The sequence below is a fragment of the Mus caroli genome, chromosome 1 (genome assembly GCF_900094665.2).
Source record: "Mus caroli chromosome 1, CAROLI_EIJ_v1.1, whole genome shotgun sequence".
NCBI lineage: Eukaryota > Metazoa > Chordata > Mammalia > Rodentia > Muridae > Mus > Mus caroli.
In genome coordinates this window covers 58532139-58544319 of record NC_034570.1, presented here as the reverse complement: position 1 = coordinate 58544319, position 12181 = coordinate 58532139, and the positions used below count along the sequence as shown (strand labels likewise).

At 38.6% G+C, this 12181-nt stretch overlaps 1 protein-coding gene across 8 annotated transcripts in view; it reads right to left on the bottom strand.

The window, feature by feature from the left end:
* Creb1 (cAMP responsive element binding protein 1) overlaps positions 1-12181 on the bottom strand; it is a 70316-nt gene that overhangs the window by 9403 nt on the left and 48732 nt on the right. The window lies entirely within an intron of this gene.

Below are 12181 nucleotides of genomic sequence, written 5' to 3'. Positions count from 1 at the left end.
AGTAAATGGCTGGAAAAATTTTTTACAAGCAAATGGTTACAAGAAACAAGCTGAAATAGCCATTTTAATATCAAATAAAATCAACTTTTAACCAAAAGTTATCAAAAAAGATGAGCGACTCATCAAAGGAAAAAAAAAATCTATCAAGATAAACTCTCAATTCTGAACATCTATACCCCAAATACCCCAATATGGGTACCCATATTCATAAAAGAAACTTTGATAAAGCTCAAAGCACACATTGCACCTCATACAATAATAGTGGGAGACTTCAACACCCCAATCTCATCAATGGACAAATCATGGAAACAGAAACTACATAGAGAAACAATGCAATGAACAGAAGTTATGAACTGAATGGGTTTAATATATATCTATTGGATATTTCATCCTAAAACAAACAATATACCTTCTTCTCAGCACTTTATGGTACCTTATCCAAAACTGACCATATAATTGGTCACAAAAAAGGCCTCAACAGATATAAAAATACTGAAATAATCCCATGCATCCTATCAGATCACCAGGGACTAAGGCTGGTCTTCAATAACAAAACAAAACAAAACACCAGAAAGCCCATATACACATGGAAGCTGAACAATTCTCTATTCAATCACAATTTGGTCAGGAGAGAAATAAAGGCAGAAATAAAAGACTTTCTAGAATTTAATGAAAATGAAGGCACAACATACCGAAACCTATGGGACACAATGAAAGCAGTACTAAGAGAAAAACTCATAGCTCTGAGTGCCTCCAAAAAGAAAATAGAGAGAGCACAGACTAGCAGTTAACAGCACACCTCAAAGCTCTAGAACAAAAAGAAGCAAATTCACCCAAGAGTAGTAGACAGCAGGAAATAATCTGGCAGAAAATAATCAAACTCAGGGCTGAAATCAACCAAGTGGAAACAAAAAGAGCTATACAAAGAATCAGCCAAACCAGGAGCTGGTTCTTTGAGAAAATCAACAAGATAGATGAATCCTTAGCCAGACTAGCCAGAGGGCACAGAGACAGTATCTAAATTAACAAAATCAGAAATGAAAAGGAGACATAACAACAGAAACCAAAGAAATTAAAAAAAAAAATCAGATCCTATTACAAAAGCCTATATATTCAACAAAACTGGAAAATCTGGATGAAATGGACAATTTTCTAGACAGATACCAGGTACCAAAGTTAAATCAGGATCAGATAAAATATCTAAACAGTCCCTTAACCCCTAATGAAATAGAAAGTCATTAAAAGTCTCCCAACCAAAAAACAAACCCAAGACCAGATGGTTTTAGTGCAGAGTTCTATCAGACCTTCAAAGAAGACCTAATATAAATACTCTTCAAACTATTCCACAACATAGAAACAGAAGGAACACTATCCAATCCATTCTATGAAGCCACAGTTACACACTGATACCAAAACCACACAAAGACCCAACAAAGAAAGAGAACTTCAGACCAATTTCCTTTATGTATAACAATGCAAAAATACTCAATAAAATTATCACAAACCGAATCTAAGAACACATCAAAATGATCATTCACCATGATCAAGTAGGCTTCATTCTAGGGATGCAAGCATGGTTCAATAAACAGAAATTCATCAATATAATACACTATATAAACTAACTCAAAGAAAAAAAAATCTCATTAGATGCTGAAAAAGAATTTTTACAAAATTTGACAGCCCTTCATGTTAAAAGTCTTGGAAAGATCAGGAATTCAAGGTCCATACCTAAAGATAGTAAAAGCAACATACAGCAAACCAGTAGCCAACATCAAACTAAATGGAGAGAAACTTGAAGCAATTCCATTAAAATCAGGGCCTAGACAAAGCTGCCCACTCTCTCCCTATGTACTCAATATAGTACTTGAAGTTCTAGCCAGACCAATTAGGCAACAAAAGGAGGTCAAAGGGATACAAATTGGAAAGGAAGAAGTCAAAACATCACTATTTGCAGACAGTATACTTAAGTGACCTCAAAAATTCCACCAGAAAACTCTTTCAGCTGATAAACTACTTCAGCAAAGTGTCAGGATATAAAATTTACTCAAACAAATCAGTAGCCTTTTTCTACTCAAAGAATAAGCTGGCCGAGCAAGAAATTAGGGAAATAACACCCTTCACAATAGTCACAAATAAAATATACTGGTGGGACTCTAACCAAGCAAGTGAAAGATCTGTATGACAAACACTTTAAGTCTCTGAAGAAAGAAATTGAAGAAGACCTCAGAAGATGGAAAGATCTCCCACGCTCATGCATTGGCAGGATTAACATAGGAAAAATGGCCACCTTACCAAAAGTCATCTATAGATTCAATGCAATCCCTATGAAAATTCCAATTCAATTTTTCCGAGATAGAAAGAGCAATTCTCAAATTCATCTGGAATAACAAAAAAACCCAGGATAGTGAAAAAACATTCTCAACAATAAGAAAACTTCTGGGGGAATCACTATCCCTGACCTCAACCTCTACTACAGAGCAACAGTGATAAAAACCTCATAGTATTGGTACAGCGACAGGCAGGTAGATCAATGGAATAGAACTGAAGACCCAGAAATGAACCCATAGACCTTGATATTTGACAAAGAAGCTAAAGCCATCCAGTGGAAAAAAGACAGCATTTTCAACAAATGGAATGGTGCTGGTCCAAATGGCAGTCAACATGTAGAAGAATGCAAATTGATCTATTCAAGTTCAAGTTCAAGTCCAAGTCCAAGTGAATCAAAGACCTCCACATTAAACCAGATATACTGAATCTATTAAAAGAGAAAGCAGGAAAGAGCCTTGAATATATTGGCACAGGGGGGATTTCTCAATAGAACACTAATGGCCCAGGCTCTAAAATGAACTATAGACAAATGGGACCTCATAAAGTTGCAAAGCTTCTGTAAGGCAAAGGACACTGTCAGAACAAAATGGCAACATACAGATTGGAGAAAGATTTTTACCTATTCTACATCTGATAGAAGGCTAATCTCCAATATATATAAAGAACTCAGTAAGTTAGACTCTGGAGAACCAAATAACCCTATTAAAAATGAGGTACAGAGCTAAACAAAGAATTCTCAACTAAAGAATCTCGAATGGTCAAGAAGCACCTAAAGAAATGTTCAACATCCTTAGTCATCAGGGAAATGCAAATCAAAACAACCCTGAGATTCCACCTCACACCACTCAGAATGGCTAAGATCAAAAATTCAGGTGACAGCAGATGCTGATGAGGATGTGGAGAAAGAGGAACACTCCTCCATTGTTGGTTGGATTGCAAGCTTGTACAACCACTCTGGAAGTCAGTCTGGCGGTTCCTCAGAAAATTGGACATAGCACTTCCTGAGGACCCAGTTTACCACTCCTGGGCATATACCCAAGATTCTCCAACATATAACAAGGATACATGCTCCACTATGTTCATAGCAGCCTTATTTATAATAGCTAGTAGCTGGAAATATCCAGATGTCCCTCAACAGAGGAACGGATACAGAAAATGTGGTACATTTACACAATATAATATTACTCAGCTATTAAAAACAATGACTTCATGAAATTCGCAGGTAAATGGATGGACCTAGAAATATCATCCCGAGTGGGGTAACCCAGTCATAAAAGAACACACATGGTATGTAGTCATTGAGATTGATGCTGTATGCACAGGGTCTGCATAGCTATGTTCCAGGTCCTCTGCATATATATTATGATTCTATAGAAACCCCGAATGTGTGAATGAGATTTATTGTGCCTTCTCTTGGACTCTTTTCCTTCTGTTTGTTTTGTCCAATTCTGGTATGTTATTTTTTTAATCTTATATTTTATTTTATTATAATCCCTCATAATCCTGCTTGTTTTCTAATGAGAAACAGAAAGGGAGTGGATCCGGAAGGGAAGGGAAGTGGGAAGGAACTGGAAGGAGTGGTGGGGAGGGGAAACTAATAAGGATATGTATGTACGAAAACATCTATTCCGGTAAAAAGGAAGACAACAAGAACAACAATCCACAATCCATGTTGGAGGGGCTAGAGAAATGGTGCAGTGGTCAGAAGCACTTGTTGCTCTTGCAAAGGACCCAGGCTTTATTCCCAGCTCCCACGTCATGCCTATTTACTCCAGTTCCAGAGGATCTGACACTCTTTTCTGGCCTCTATAGACACTACACACACTATGGTTTACAGACAGATATGCAATTAATACACTTATACACATTATAAAAATAAATTAATGCAAGCAATGCTTATATACATTATAGAAATAAATCGATATTAAGAGCAAGTTAAATAGTAATTAAAGAAAAGTCCTGATGCTACCTTTAGCCCACCACACAAATGCATGTGCAAGTGTATACATACTTACAGTAACATCTACATTCAAGGAATAAAAATAAATAAATGCTGTTAGGAAAATTGGATCTCCACAGGTAAAATAATGAAGTTTTTCCCTTGCTATTTACCATATACAAAATTTAACTCACAATGGATCAAGGATCTAAATATGAGACCTAAATGTGTAACACTTTTACAACAAAATTGTTCTGAAGTTTGTCTTAGCAGTGATTTCTTGTGTACACCACTGTAAACAGTCAAAACAGACAATGAGGATTTCATCACATTTAAAAAGTTTCTGTACATTAAAGATACAATGATCAATAAAAAGGCAGACTAAAATGAGACTACTTTTGAATAATAGATGATAACTAGTTAAGAATAATTTATCAATTTCACTAGATTTTAAAGAAATCTTTGTACAGCTGTGTCTCTAGCACTCTTCACAATATTCAAGATGTACAAAAGCAATCCAAGTGTCCCTTGACAAATGGATGAAGAAAGCAAAGAGTGGGTCTGGAGAGATTGCTCAGGTTAAGAGCACGGACTGACCTTCTAAAGGTCCTGAGTTCAAATCCCAACAACCATATGGTAGCTCACAACCATCCGTAACAAGATCTGATGCTCTCTTCTGGGGTGTCTGAAGACAGCTATAGTGGACTTATATATAATAAATAAATAAATCTCAAAAAAAAAAAAAAAAGAAAACAAAGTGCTTACAGACAATGAAATGTTACGTGGCCTTTAAAATGAAGAAAACTTTGGTATGTGCTATAATGTGGATATTGCTTTGTGAAGTAAGCTAGTCATAAAAGACAAAACTGTAGAATTCTGCTTCTAAGAGTTGGTTAGAGTAAAATTTTATAGGACTGGATGTGTTTGCCGAAAGATAGGAATGGGGGTAGTAGAGAACTGTCGAATACAGAGGGAGCTGGGGTTTCTTGTTTTGAGATATGATTCCATATCACAGCCTCAGTTTCGTGGGGAGTGTCCACATGAATGAATGATAGGCATGACCATCAGGTTGAGTGTTTTGCAAGATAAAAATGTTCTGGAAATCTATTAAATCATGATGGGAATATATATAGTATTTCAGAATTGTACACTTAAAAATGGTCAATATATGAAATTCTGCTGGTTTTTTTAAGGATTAGAAGGGAGGATGAAAAATCTTAACAAATTAAGAGAATAAAAATTTATTATTTGGCAAGCTTCAAAACAAACTCATAAGCTCAAAAGCTCTATCTATATAGTTCAATAATCCTAGCAATAGAAAGTAAAAATATTCTAGTTTTGTAAAACATGAAAATCTGAGCAATTTTTACAGGCAATCATCTGTAACAGAAGCAGAGACCTATTCCTTGCACATCCTTACTTCCTTACTTGGAAGAGAGGCAACTAGAGAACAGTGAACATGTCTTATCACTTCACTTTAAGTGAGGTCTGCTGAGAGGGTAGGTTTAACCTCTGAAGAACAGAGACTGTAGGAATTTGCATGCTCTTACATGTTTTCTTCTCTAGGCAGTAAGGAAAGAATGTAGAGTCCTAAGAATCATATGTGGTACAGACATGGAAGAAGGAACACAGCTGGCTGGGAGAAACAAGAAATGGGGGCATTATGTGCACAACAGCCTGTTCTGTCTTAAAGTCTTGCTGAGTAGACCTGGTTAGCCTCAAAATTTCAGTCCTGTCTGGCCTGAGTGCTGGGATTACAGGAGCCCAGCACACGGTGGTTGAGTAAGGTTTAAAGCAATGAAGGGAAGGGCAACATTCCTGGCCTTAGGCGAGCACTCACGGTAGCTGAGGGAAATGTGGGTGGCCCAGCACTTTGAGACAGAAGTTTCATAATCTTGAGACTGAGAGAGAGAGAGAGAGAGAGAGAGAGAGAGAGAGAGAGAGAGAGAGAGAGATGCCAGGGACTGAGCCTTAATCAGAACAGAAAGTCCTAGAAAATAGCCCTAAATACAAACTCTTATGTAAGCCACGGTACAGAAAGATGACACCAAATTAAATCAAACAAACAGCTAGTGCTCTGGAAACTGTTCCTATCCCTAAAAACAAGCTAGTCTCCATATTCCTGAAGCCTGTGGTGCAGTGGCAGTGACCATAACAGGACAGCCTAACTCCTCCCCTAGACAGTAGTAATGCCCTCCTCCTTCCACATAGGAGAAAATGTGCCTACTTCGAGGCTAAAAAAAGGACTTATCCCACCCTGGTATGTAAAGTCTTTTGCCTTGTGTCTAACTTTAAATTACTAGACAGATTTAAATAAGCAAACATTCATAAACCATGACCCAGATGTGGGAATATTTAATAGAAAACACAGGTAACTATGATAACATAGGCTTATGTCTCAGAAAAGATGCATGTTATGCATTTCAGAGGGTCAGCTCAGCAGTAAGGTGGTACCTAACAGCAACAGGGATAAAAATACCTCTGACGTAGGAACAAAGGTGGCAGAGCTGAAGCAAGCTCAGTCTGACTGAAGACAGGACACTAGAAATTACATGTACTGAAAAATAAGGGGAAAATAACCAAGGGCTGTCATGGTCGCAAATATTCTAACATATGTAAAATGAGCTCTCAGAAAACTATTTGAAATGCTATTGTGATGGTTTCTATATGCTTGGCCCAGGGAGTGGCACTGTTGGGTGGTGTGGCCTTGTTGGAGTAGGTGCATGCCTTAACATCCATTTCCTAGCTGCCTGGAAGCCAGTATTCTGCTAGCAGCCTTCAGATGAAGATGTAGATGTACACCATGTCTGCCTGGATGCTGCCATGTTCTCACCATGATGATAACAGACTGAACCTCTGAACCTATAAGCCAACCCCAAATAGTTGTTTTCCTTTATAAGAGTTGCCTTGGCCATGGTGTCTGTTCACAGCAGTACAACCTAACTAAGACAGCTATTAGGCCATTTCAGAATTAATGATAAGGATAAATGTGGTAGAATAAAAGAGTAGAGGAAGGGAAGAGGTATAACATGGAATTTCTGGAAATCAAAGGTAAAACTGAAGATAGAAAAAGAAGGAGGCAAAACTATCTGAAATGTGATCAAATATTTTCTCAAAGCTGGAAAGAATTCACTGCCAGTGAACATGTATTTCTGAGAAATAAACTTATAATTATTTTTAAGGAAAAAACAATACATCAGCCTAAACCATGGCAGAGAGAGAGAGAGAGAGAGAGAGAGAGAGAGAGAGAGAGAGAGAACTAAAAGATAAACATACTAAACTTTCCCAATTGTTTTTAAATGTTTTAAAACAGATGTCTGTCTAACCTATGCCCACAGGGCTGCTTGTGTCCCAGAGTAGTTATAAATGCAGACCAACATATCTGTACATGACAATGTCACATCACAATGTCCAGGATTGGGATATGGCTCAGTCAATAAAATGCCTGTTGTGAGACCATGAGAATTCGAATTTGGACTGCCCACCCCTACCCCCACGTAAAAGCTATGGATGAGTGCATACATTGGTTTATAATCCTTATGCTGGGGAGGTGGAAACAGAAAGATCCCCCAAGCTTATTGGCCAGCCAGTCTAGCCAATCAATGAGCTCTAGGTCAGTAAGAGAATCTGTCTAAACACTAAGGTGAAGAATGACAGAGGAAGACACCTGCTGCCAAGTTCTGGCCTTCAAAGGATGACCTGCACACACACACACACACACACACACACACACACACACACAAAATCTACCTATCTATCTATCCATCAATCTATCTATCTACTCTTGTTTACTTACACAGGAACTGCCAATCGTACCTTGTTGCTGGTTTTATGGTACAGGAGGAGGGTTTACTATATCATAACCATGTTCATCTCTCTGTGAGGATGTATCCAGAGAGGATTAGAATACAAGGACTCAGACTTCACACTTTTACTCACTGATGGATTCAAACTCTTACAGACTATTGGGAGGTGGTAGGACTGTGGTATAAATGGGGAAAGTAGGTTTCTGGAATGCCTCTGAAAGATGTAACATAGACCTGATTCTGTTACTCCTATCTGCCCTGAGAGGTGAGCAGCCTCAGCCACTTGTTTGTATTGGCATGTTTTGTATTACTTCAGGCCTAAAGCAATGGATCTAGTTGACAAGTCACTAAACCTCTAAATCCAAACCAAAGTAAGTCCTAACTGCCTCCCTTAAATTTTCCATACATATTTTTCAAAGCAACATAAAATACAAGGCATAAATCCATTTTGTGGAGCAGGGCTCATATCTAAGCAGAGATCACTGCTCCTGTAATCGTCATGGCACTACAAGAAACACCTGTAGTATATCTTCCCTGGTAGAGTGATATTATGGCATGCATGGGTGGACAATGTTGCTTCCAGCATGTGGGTTATTAAATGAAAATATCAGTGTGAGGAGTGAGATACCTCCTTACAAGTTACTGATGAGATAGACCTCAAAGATTCCCAACATAACACAGGTTATTGCCAATGCTCTTACATGCTTACTATAACTAGCACACTAATATAACAATGCCATGCTATTTCTAAAAACACAAAACACTTTAGTTGCTGGACACAAGGAAATCAAGCTGGAACTGATCTGGAAATTTCATCTCTGCTGGCTGCCTTGTACCATGCCGATGGTGATATACTGACTACTGAGAAGAAAAATCTTTAGTGGACTTACTCAGGGTAGACCCTGCATGCTACAATAACATCCTGTAGTGAGAATTCTGGTTTCTTAAAAAAAAAAAAAATACAGAAATATTATAGAATGTGCTTTCATTTTAATCCCAGGTGTAGGAGCATGGGGCTGCTTTGGACGGTTAGTAGCAGCTCGATATGGTTTGCCTAATGTGAGAGTAGAGGTGTGTTTTTGAAAGCTGCAGATAACTTTTCAGAAGGTATATAAATGCTAGGGCCCTGAGAGGTGTGGTTTGGTGGTCTTTTAGGGGAGTTGCTTGTAGTTTGCTGGTAGTGGTGCTCAAAGAAGAAACAAAGAACACATAAAATAGCAAAGACCAGCTACATCATCCTACTCAGCAAGGTATGGCCACAGGTATGTGAAACAGTGATGCGACTGTGACATAGTGGGGAACAAACTGCTTTTTGACTAGATTCAAGGCCTGCCCAACAGGAGGAAATTCATGCCTGTTAATGTAAACATGTCCAAATGCCCATGGCCTGGGAGGATATAGTCCCTAGGCAGGAACTGGGATATGTGTGACAACCTAGTACTGTGCTTTTCCTGTATGGGCATACATTGCAAAACTGCCTTCCAAATATGCGCTTACACACTGACTAATACTGTTCTCAACCTGGTCTGAGAGGCTTTTTATGTGCTGCATGTACCACATAAAATACAATACAAAGGCTGCAAACTGACCAAATGTTGAGTGGTCTACTCCAAATAAAACCTCTATAACAAGTCCTACAAAGCTCAGGAGGGAGGCAGAAACTGAGAGCGAGCTGGAGCACGGGGAGAGTTCTGTGCAGTGTGGTCTTGTATATAAAGGATGGATGTGCTGCTCTTATGATCTCACAGTGCACACAGACAGAGGCAGGATTTTAGCTTTTTATTTAGGTGGATCAGTTAGAGGCAATTAAAATTTTTGCTTATGCTTTCTAAGTTATTTATAACATGCACGCTTTTCTTGCTTTTTTTACTTGTACTGATTTGGAAACATGATAATACATAATCTGCTTTTTTACTACAATGAACATTCTAATCTCAATAAAAGTAAGATATATTTTAAATTTTAATGGCGAACCGTATGCAGTTGGATATATGCACCTTAATATCAAAATCATAGTTTGAAATATTTCATATTTTTACCATATTCATTTTCTGTAAATTTGCCGATCCATATCCTCCACTCTAATCTAACAGTGTTAAACCCCAGGTTAATGTTTACTTTGCTATTTTTCTTTTGTTCTTCACTGAAGTAAGGTTTTTAAATTTAATACGTGAAATCTATTTAACGGTTTAGTAACTTCATCTTTGGAAACCCTATTTAAAGCCCCTCTACACTGTAGGCTATCTAAAAGTAAGGGCAGTAAACTGCATTACTCTCACAATCCCCTCTCTGTGGAAAGAATCCCCATCCACAGCCCACTGACTTTGGCTTGTCTTTCCAGAGTTGTAGCCAGTGGACACAAATGGACATAGTTTTCACCGGAGCCAAAGCATATATATGATTTAAAAACTAACGGTAGGTTGGGGAGATGTCTCAGGGCATAAAAGCACACACTGAACAAGCCTAACTGTTTCATTCCACACAAAAAAGCTGGATCTGTACTACAGCAGCCCTAATGCAGTGCAGTGGCAGAAATGAGAGGTGTGCCTCAAAACAAGGTAGAAGCGGAGAGCCAGCTCCTGAAAAAAAATGTTGGATCTTACGCTCAGGCCCTGTCCCTTCCCCATTTGCCATAGAAAGGCTATGTCTTGAACATGCTGCTCTTACTCAGTGGGGATCCAGGAAGCAACTGGCAATGACGATGAGATATGAAGACAAGCCATAGCAACTGACTTGGAGCTGACAATGTACAACTTATAATGAGAGGAAGAGGTCATGCTGTTCCAAGATGCTGAGATTTTATGACTGTTGCTGTAGTAACACAAAATGTATGCCAATTATCTTCACTTTGGAATAATTGACAACTCGCACACAATAGAATTTTGGGGTTCCTCAAACCAACCCCCCCAAGTTCAGTGTGAGATGGGCTGTGATCAATGTACACGAGGGTCATTTACTGTGGTCAATGATGCTCTAACTTGTCTACTGAAGACTTACAGTAATAATGACACCAATATGGTAGGTGATTCTGGAGATACAGCGTAAAGCAGCTACTACAGTATTAATGTCTTTTGAATTTACTTCCTCTTAAAATTAGAGTTTGTTTCTCTTGACTCTGAGCAAAATGGATATCCCAGGAAAGCAGTGTGTTTACTCTGCTTAGAGGCACAGCGGGATGAAACAAGCTCAGGAGACTTGTCATCAGACACAGGCTCAAACTGTCTTACAGGCTTCTTACCTAAGATACCGGACAGCTGACTGCATATGTAGCTTTTCTCTGGTATTTACCTTCTTTCTCTTCTGCAAAGTGGAAAAAGATCTTATTTGGCTATAAGAGATAGACTGCGTGTGAAGGCTAGTGTCTAATACACACTGTAACTTAGAATAAACCAGGGAAGCTTAGGATACTGAACATTCAAAAGTTGACTAACCACAGAGGTAGAAATAATTGAGAAGAGTATGCTAGACTTGCCAGGTGTATGGGAAAGCCTGTACTTTTCTAGGCACATGTAAGTGATATGGTAAGAAGCCAGATTCTAGGAAAGCTTAAAAAGTTCCCTGGGAAGAGGAAAGAGAACTACTTCAGAGTATGGGCAACTTCCCTTTGACAGACAGTAACTAAATCTAAGCAAAAGCAGCTTATTATAGTCCCCGCTTTTAATCAGGCAGCTTTGTAGACCTCTTGTAAGCAACTATCTTAAGAACTGCCTTCCTGTTTAGTTAACCCTTTTCATTTCCTCATGGAAACCTTGAGCTGCGTATGTGTATGTGTGCATGTGAACACACCCAGAAGCACACACACACACACACACACACACACACACACACGTACTCACATGCACATGAATGTGCACGCATCACTATTTACCTTCCATTAAGGACAAGAGATAAAAGATACAAAGTTAGATGCGATGTGTGCTTACACTGATCTTTAAACCGTCTGCCACAGCTGGCTCAGGACCTGCTCTGCCTTCATGCACAGTAAATGATGAGAAGCTAATGCTGTGTCATTGTCCTTCAGAGCAAACACTGATTTTGCATGAATTCCCAGGGAACTGCACTTCAGTTTACGACCTTTCTTTGTTCCTGTTTTTTTTTTTTTTTTTTT